At 38.6% G+C, this 8,544-nt stretch overlaps 1 long non-coding RNA gene across 1 annotated transcript; it reads right to left on the minus strand.

Annotated features, from left to right (window-relative positions):
* Positions 1-2,778: 2,778 nt before the first annotated feature.
* On the minus strand, positions 2,779-6,247 carry LOC109465942. Its single transcript, XR_002139995.1, has 4 exons — positions 6,169-6,247; positions 5,538-5,648; positions 5,096-5,173; positions 2,779-2,950 (listed from the first exon to the last, which is right to left on the minus strand). It is a non-coding gene; the product is annotated as an uncharacterized LOC109465942 (long non-coding RNA).
* Positions 6,248-8,544: the final 2,297 nt, after the last annotated feature.

The raw sequence follows: 8,544 nt of genomic DNA on the forward strand, positions 1-8,544 counted from the left end.
ATGCACGCGCTGATGGCATTCATAAAAATTACTTGCAGTTGCCCAATGGAGTAGTTTGTGTGCTCTGCCACCTCCCCCCAACCCTAATCGACGCAGATTTGGTGCAAGTACGACTACAGTCTACCCCGATGACTTAGACCGTCCCAACGCAATGATGTTGATGAGCAAATGGGGTACTGAAGGACGCTTTAGCGTCAACTTGGGGGGCGAAAAGCTACTTCGGAGTCGGACAACAACTAGTTCTAACAAAGACTTAAATCTGAACGTGCATATACTCCTTCTGAACTTTGGTCTTTGTTCTCTTTTGTTGTAGTGCTGTTCCCTCAAATGTTTCATACTTTGAGACTTTACTTCGAAACTTGGACCCCACATGTAGCTGTAGATGTTAAATGCATCCAATGCAGTTTTTAGGGATTGCAAGCCTGATTTTTCAAAGCCAACAATCTAGTCATTTATCTACATACTGAGCTAAAACCACACTATCCTTATGTATATTGACCCTCTTGGAGCAAATTCTGACGGAAAGTGGTTATACTGGGCCCTGAGCTAATTTCTAGGGTACCACCCATAAAATAAAGGACTCATCTTGCGGCTTGTTTCTGCAATTTTAAATGCCCAAAGTACGGAATGCTGATTCAAATGTGCTAATGTGAAGCAGTATGTGTCAAATAGATTGCCTCATTTAGGATATTTCCAGTTTTGCTGCCCTGAAATCACATTGGATGCCTTTGATTGCTCTAATGCCAATGCTGTTGCTACCTGATTACTAGTAGAATATGAAATCCCCATTTTTTTAGATTATAGTAATGAGAAGGGAAGACTTTGTGTAGATGTTCCGACAAGGTTTTTATTATACTTATTGAGTTGTATACGTGTGTCACATGACCCACCAAGCACCGACTCCTACTATCTACAAGACACGTACAAACACTAGGGAAGCCTGGAAAGAGCAAGTCAACAAACACAATATCGTCTTTTACGGGAGGGCTACACCCCAAACTACATGTATATATATTCTTCAGTTAGATTTTCTATAATTTGCATCAATTTTGTCTCTCCATTCTATTGTTAAATGTACAATCGCACTCTGCTAAGGTTTCTACATTGCCACGTACCTCAACTAGGTTGTCACAGCTTCCCCTAACCATATAACTTTAAACCTATCATGAAAGTTTATCTGTGTTGGTAGTTACATGTTTAAAGTTAAAACTTAAAGTCAAAGAAGCCACGTGACAAGCTTCACTGGGTCAGTCTACTGAAGAAGACCAGAGTGACTGGTCGAAAGTTCTAGGTGAAAGAACTTTTTGTGTTTGACCAAAAGTTTTAACTTTAAACATGTAACTTTAAGCCTGTTTTAAATTTAAACAAATCTTGGGCATATTACGTATACGATCTACTCTTTGTTTTCGTGGGTAACAACGCTGCAGACTGTCAGTTCCTTTGCTCGAGCACAATTCTCGTACTAGTTTCACCCTTGCTTCATCAAAATGTCCAGGGTATGGTCATGTTTTATCCAAAACCTCAACTTCGCCTGGGCCTCTTCTTCAAACATACAGACCATGGCGTAATAATTATTTTCCTGCACATCTCATTACAAGTGCAGCAGACAACAAGATCACATGTTACCCTCTTCAGGCCATATTGATTTGATCATATGGATGACATCCTCTCGGAATTCCAAAACTGACGCGAGCGTGCGAATAAAAAAAAGTTAGGCAAAAAAAGTTTCCTTCATTATGAAATCTACGTGGTCATAGAGGTCGAACAAACAAACAAGTAAACACACATCGTATGGTATGACGAATAGTAATAGACTCATTTTCATTTCTTCACATTTTCTTCTTTTCCTGAATTGATTTCTATGACATTAATATCGTTTTCCAATACTTTGTTTTTGCAATATACGGCATATATTCGCTCATTTTGTACGATTTACAGTTTGGTCGAAAACTTTTTTTTTTGGAAACGGCCAAAAATTCATGCGCGCGTGGATGCCATCCATATAATCAAATCAACATGGTCTAACTATATGTAACGACACTTAAGTATTGGTGTCTCTCGATCTGGAATTCCCGCAATATCTTTTAAAAATAAAACAGAATATCGTGTACTGAGTGATAATAACAAGACAACCATTGACATCATTCGTCGATGAAGGTTAGACATCCAGGCAATGAGATACTCAAGCAAATATTTGCTCTAGCAACATTTTGAAAATTAGAAGTCGTTTCAAGTAGCATAAACTACAAAATGTACTTTTCCTCTGTGACTAACTGGTATTTATAAGAAAATCTATGAACAATTATTATAATTCATAGTTTTTTTATAAATACCTGTTCAGCTACAGATATATATCTATCCTATTAGCCACTGAGGAAAAGTAGTGACAGTTTTCAAAATCTATCCATTTGCTTGAGTAACTGTTTTCTTGAGCATTCACATCAGTTGAAGACCTTGTCATGCACTAACTATCTCAGAGTGTATGGATCTTCCAACTGGAGGAAAATAAGCAGACCGTTAGTAACGTTAATTATCATATAGCTAAAAGACGTCGACCAATCAGAAGGCTCCTTTTCCCGTAACCTCAAAAGTGGTCGGTTATTAGAATAACCGACCACTTTTTGGATCGTACCATAATACAGGAGACAGAACACTAACGGTAGTGTATTAAAACGTATTTTAGTTTATTTGTAACAATTTAGTTGAAAATACAACACAAAAAATGATAAAAAATGATACTTTAACTGACAAAGACTAAACATAATTTTGTATCCCGAATTCGTGTCAAATAACTGTGTCAGTTGGATAGGCTATCTGCGGCAATAAAGTCCTCCAGTCAGGTGAAACGTTACATCTGCGCCATGTAGAGTCTTCGGCGATGCAAGGCAATCTGTGGTTGGTGGGCTGCTTGGTTGCACTTTCCGTCGGTCGGGTTGTCTCATTTGAATCCCTAGGTAACAATTAGAAACAGTAACTTATTAATAGCTGCAAACACGGTGACATTTGCAAAACAAATGCATAATGTTTACCTCCAATTCATATGGTGTAGCCTAACAAATTACTCCTCTGTTTTTGTCTTCCTCAAAAACATTCATAATCATAGACAAGACCCTCCAGCTCTATCCTGCTACATAATGTAATCCAACACCACAGGGTGTCTGCTACAGCACCAGTTACCATGGTGACAAACGTCTGATCCAGGTCATTGACTTTAAGCGGTCGGAGAAGAAGAAGAATCTATTTAATAGTAAGCAAAACAATGTGTTCCTTCCGGGATGCTGAACATTACTGCATGATTGCCTTGAATCTGTATGTTTCAATAATGATAGTATGACAAATGTTATAACAAGAGTTTAAAAACAGCTTTATGAAAAAAACAGCTTTATGAAAAACAGACAAAAGAAACAACAAAACAAACTAACAGTTTTAGACAATTACCTTTTATTATGTAGATTTTTAAAGTTATTTTGTACTCTGTTCTTTTATCCTTGTTATTTGCAATTCCTGTTACCAAAACCCCAAAACACACAGTCAACCCTCGCAACAACTTACCACCACACATCAAAACACTTTCCAGTCCGTCTACCGTTTAAAAAGTCCATCCACTATTTTTCAACTCTGTAAATGATGTTCAAGTTATCTTGCATTAAAATAACGTATATTTCATTTCACGCCGATATATGTGCGTTGGTGTACCATGTAATATGTCCGTTATATTGTATTTTTGTATTCTGTGTAATCTGAACCATTTATGGTTAGCCATCAGGGTAAAGGGTATCTGAAGAAAGAGAGAAGAAATCTAGCGATGGTATTTATTAAAGATACGACTGTGGTCAAAACAAGTAGCAATACAACTCTAAAACGCTTTCATTGTACAGTTCTTTTCCTATTACACATTCTGCGCGTAGGTCTAATGTGGCCTCATAGGTCAGAAACATATTCCCTTGTTCTCTGGTTATCTTTAGACCCAGTTTGTTGACTACAGTTGGACGAGTCAGCAAATGCACACTATCAGCAGAGGGGGAGGGGGGCGTTACGAAACCCAACAATAATGATGCCAAAGGTCATATCCATTGCTTTTAAAAACGAAGCATGCAAGTCGCACTGTCTACCGGTTCCCTCGGTAATGGGGAGGTTGTTTTGAAGAGTACCAATATAAAACCGAAGTAAGGTGACCAGTTAGGTCAGCAAAAAGACTGGAGATCCCTTGCGATTTTTTTTTACAAAGCAATGTTTCATTCATCGACATCTAACGAGGTCTAATGTTGCAGTTTGCACCTCCCTTTGCTTTGTCTAAATACCATCGTTCCGGAACACTTGACCAGAGTTCACATCCCAAGTCATCATTAGTAATGTGAGGCTTCCTACTTCAAGCAGCTAACTGAAAAGTTTAAAAGTTTGGACAGAATTAGGTTACTTTTAGAGGCACCATGTGAAGTAGATCATCATTGGAAGTCCCATGGGTCCAATTACTCCTACATTCGCTTCATGTGGAGTAGGCCGAAGACTTTCTATTCTTACGTGGTTTGAAAAAGTTTGTGTTGTTCAAACTGCAATCCTAAAATCGGTTTTGAAAAACGACGTAATTCTGTGAAACCTATTATTTCGCGATGGAGGATTGTGTGTGTGACTTTAGGGATGTAGACTCACGTATCATATACATTCTTCAAACATGGCACGAAGATAACATGGCACGTTCTGTGGAATTTTCATAATCTGCCGATTTCAAAAGCAGGCTATTTGGCACAAAATTGGAAGTTAGCTCTGATGCAGACAATCCTGTTTATTCTGTTAGACCTATTACTCAGAAAGGGAAGCTACGGACTGTACATTGTAGACGCTACTTACTAAAGAGCAGTAACACTGAAGCTCGACCCCTTCAAATAATGGGCAATACGTTATGGTTAGGGTATACCATAAACAAATACCATGAACGATGTTCTTACAAATAGAAATACAGACAACATTTAGTACCTGGGATGTGAAAATTGTAAATATATGGAGAATATAAACTTTGTTGTTAATTTATGTCTAAAAACTGTATCTGAAGGGTTTGACTTTTCTTCTGTAAACCATGGAAGTCGTTATGTCCCACCTTTAATAGCTTTCCCACGGGCATCGGCCTGGAACTGCCACCAGTCAGCCACGTCAGCGGGCCCATGGGTCCTTTTGACTGCAGGGGTGGAAGGGAAATAACAATGATTGAAAGACTTTAAGTTTATTTATTGGACAGAACCTTATTGACACAACAAAAGTACAGCGACTGTCGTAAGGTCTTAAACTACATGTAGACATGCAGACAAGTACGTGGGTGCAACAAAATTGACGTACAAAACAATATTTTAATGAACTCATACTACTTGTTCGTCAGAATTTTGGGCAGTTTTGCGCCATGAATGTCGAATCTACATTGGGACAGTGTTGTTTTCAACTTAGTCTGTAGAAAAGTGACTAGAATATTAACTTTGAAACATCTAGTTTCCAACCTTAAAAACTGCACTGGATGTCTTTAATCTACGGAAACTTTAACTGCGAACCTTCATCAGGTCTCCCAGCGGCAGTCTGCCGGCGTTCGTCTGCAGGTTGAGCGCCATCGGCTGCCCGGCCTTGTTACCGGAGCCCATCGGGGTGTTCCAGAACCTTCGCGACTGCATGGGAAGTGTGGTAAATAATAGGCAATCAAAACGTACGTTAGATGCCAATGAGCTGACCTGGCCGAACACCAGCCGACCTTGCTCCCGACCTACTCCTAACCATGGTTGGGTGAAGTTCGGCTAGTGTTCGTGAGGCCAAATTCTGCTGTGTGTGACAGATGCATGCATAGTTTGTAATTGTCTAAACGACGTTTTAGACAGGGAAGTAGTTGTAATGAATATATAGTTAACTAGAAAGGTAACATTTGCAAAGCAAATGCATAATGTTTACCCTCGCATATGGGCTGCTCTGTTAATTCTTACTCAAACACATTCATATATATGGTTAGACAGGAGTATGAATCCCTCCTGCTATAAAATTTCATGATATAACCCAACACTAGTTACCATTGTGATAGACGTCTGGTTCAGGTCATTGACCCCATTGGTTTGAAGAAGAAGAGGAAAAACTGAGCAAAAACAATACGTTTCTTTTCGGTAATCATAAATATATCCATGCCTTTTCCTGGCTTACCTTCCCCAGCACCAGATCCTTCAGGTTGAGCGGCGGAGGACTGCTGTTTGACACCCGCGGGAACCAGTCTAGATCTATGGAGCCCCTCTGCCGAGGAAATGCATCAGCAATGAATGATTAAATGAATGAATACATGAATGAACTAGAAAGGTAACATTTGCAAAGCAAATGCATAATATTTACCTTCGCATAAGGTCTGCTCTGTTAATTCTTGCTCAAACACATTCAGATACATGGTGACAGGAGTATTTCATACTATAGGCATGTAAAACTGCAGAAACAAGGCCCAAGACGAGTCCTTTATTTTCTGGGTGGTACCCTAAAAATCAGTCAAGGGCCCTTCTAGTAACCATTCTCCGTCAGAATTTGTGCTTTAGCAAATGTGTTTTAGTTCCATGAGGGTCAATATACATCGAGATACAGTGTGGTTTCAACCCAGTATGTAGATAAGTAACTAGAATATTGACTTTGAAAAATCGGGTTTCCAAAGTCCTAAAAACTGCACTGGATGCCTTTAAGTTTAACGACCTTTCGTTAGATCAGCAAGTCAAGTTGGTAAATGGACGATCCGTCGGTACGTTTTCATTCCAGTCGCGAGAAGCTAACTGCGAGGGAGTTAATAAAAAGCCTTTGAATTTCCGTCTGAATGCCTTAATCTGTTGATGGAAGACAGGTGCTTGTATCTCAAGTCAACTAAGACTTCCCCAAGCTCTGCAGTGAAGACGTCGCTAAGCACAGCGAGTCCGACATTTCATGATCACACGACATCCACGTAACGGGTTATCGTCTCCATTGGCAATTGTGATGAAGCCTTTGATATTCTTTGGGAAAACGGGCAACCTTTCATGTGAAACGGTGTTCAGGCCTGGGGATGTTTTAAAGACCCCCATTCTTTATTGAGTGTAAGGTTTGATAGAAGATCACGCCACATGCTGAATGTGAGTGGATGTGTTCACCACTGGGAGTGTATGAATGTGCTGACATCTACAGTGCCAGTGAATTAACGATTCCTCAGGATGATTTGGTATGCTAGCGAGATTGCAAACTTGATCTATCACAGTCTTAAAAGGTTGAAGATGTAATCTCGTTACTTCATCTTTTTTAAAAACTTTTAGTCTGGTGTGTTCTATATATAAGGTCATTTAATGGCATTCGAAATAACGGAACGTCACAGTTTCAATTGGTAGTATTATCTTATGTACATGTATCATGTATGTTACTTTGATTTTGTATCAATTTGTAATCTGCATAACTTAATTTGATACATTTGTTAATTTTGGGTTCATTTTGTTAATAGATTATGTTTGGGGTCCCCCCCCCCCAGGAACCATTGAAAAACGCCATTCAGGCGATATGTATTTCCTGGAAAAATAAACAATTTCAACAAAAATGGTGTAAATAGAAAAAATGCTTGGCACAATTACGCCATGTTGACTTGATATTATGGATGACATTCGTTCCCGCATGGATTTTTGTCCGTTTTCAAAAAAAAAGTTTTCGACCATGCTGTAAATCGTACAAAGCAGATGCAAAATTAGCAAATATATGCAGTAGATTGCCAAAAAAAAATTGGAAAACGATACTTATGTTGTAGAATGCTAAAATTAATTCCAAGGGAAAAGAAGAAAACGTGAAGAAATGGAAACGAAGAGTCTATTATTCACCATACCACATTCTGTGCGTTTAGTCATTTGTTCAACCTTCGTGGCCACGTAGATTCCATAATGAAGGAAACTTTTTGCCAAACTTTTTTATTCGCACGCTCGCATCAGTTGTTAGGTTACCCCAGAGGATGGCATCCATATAATGAAATCAACATGGCCCTAGGTACGAACAGAAGAGAAAGAGAACGATATTTATGAGCGGTTGTGTCATTATGGGCCCATGGGGACACTACAACAAATCTTCCTATGTGACTTATGTTGGCAACTATCATATATTTGAGCTACATCTTGGAAGTTGATTTACTCAAAATCAAATCTAAAGCTAATCCCAAATCGATCAATTAGAAACACTCCATAGCTCATCCAAAATAGAGCTATCGAAAACTAGCTAATAATATTAGGATACATTCACGTAGGAAAAAGAAATATATTACCCTAGCTAGAGCATCATTTTTTTCCATGGCTATGCCATGACTAGTAGTGAAAACAGAAACAGATTAGATTTTAGATCTTAATTTTAGATTCGTATTTCAAAATGGTAGTAAATCAAATTACTACCATTGTCAAGTCCGATGCTATTTACGAAGTTTATTTGTTTATTTATTGATTTGCACTCTGAAATAAAATAAAATAATACAATTGGAAAATAAATAGACACGCATGAGAAGGCAGGAAAACCTGGTGGTTTTATCTTTGACCTCCCCAACACTAC

The sequence above is a fragment of the Branchiostoma belcheri genome, unplaced genomic scaffold (assembly GCF_001625305.1).
Source record: "Branchiostoma belcheri isolate BF01 breed outbred unplaced genomic scaffold, Haploidv18h27 scaffold16, whole genome shotgun sequence".
Lineage (NCBI taxonomy): Eukaryota > Metazoa > Chordata > Leptocardii > Amphioxiformes > Branchiostomatidae > Branchiostoma > Branchiostoma belcheri.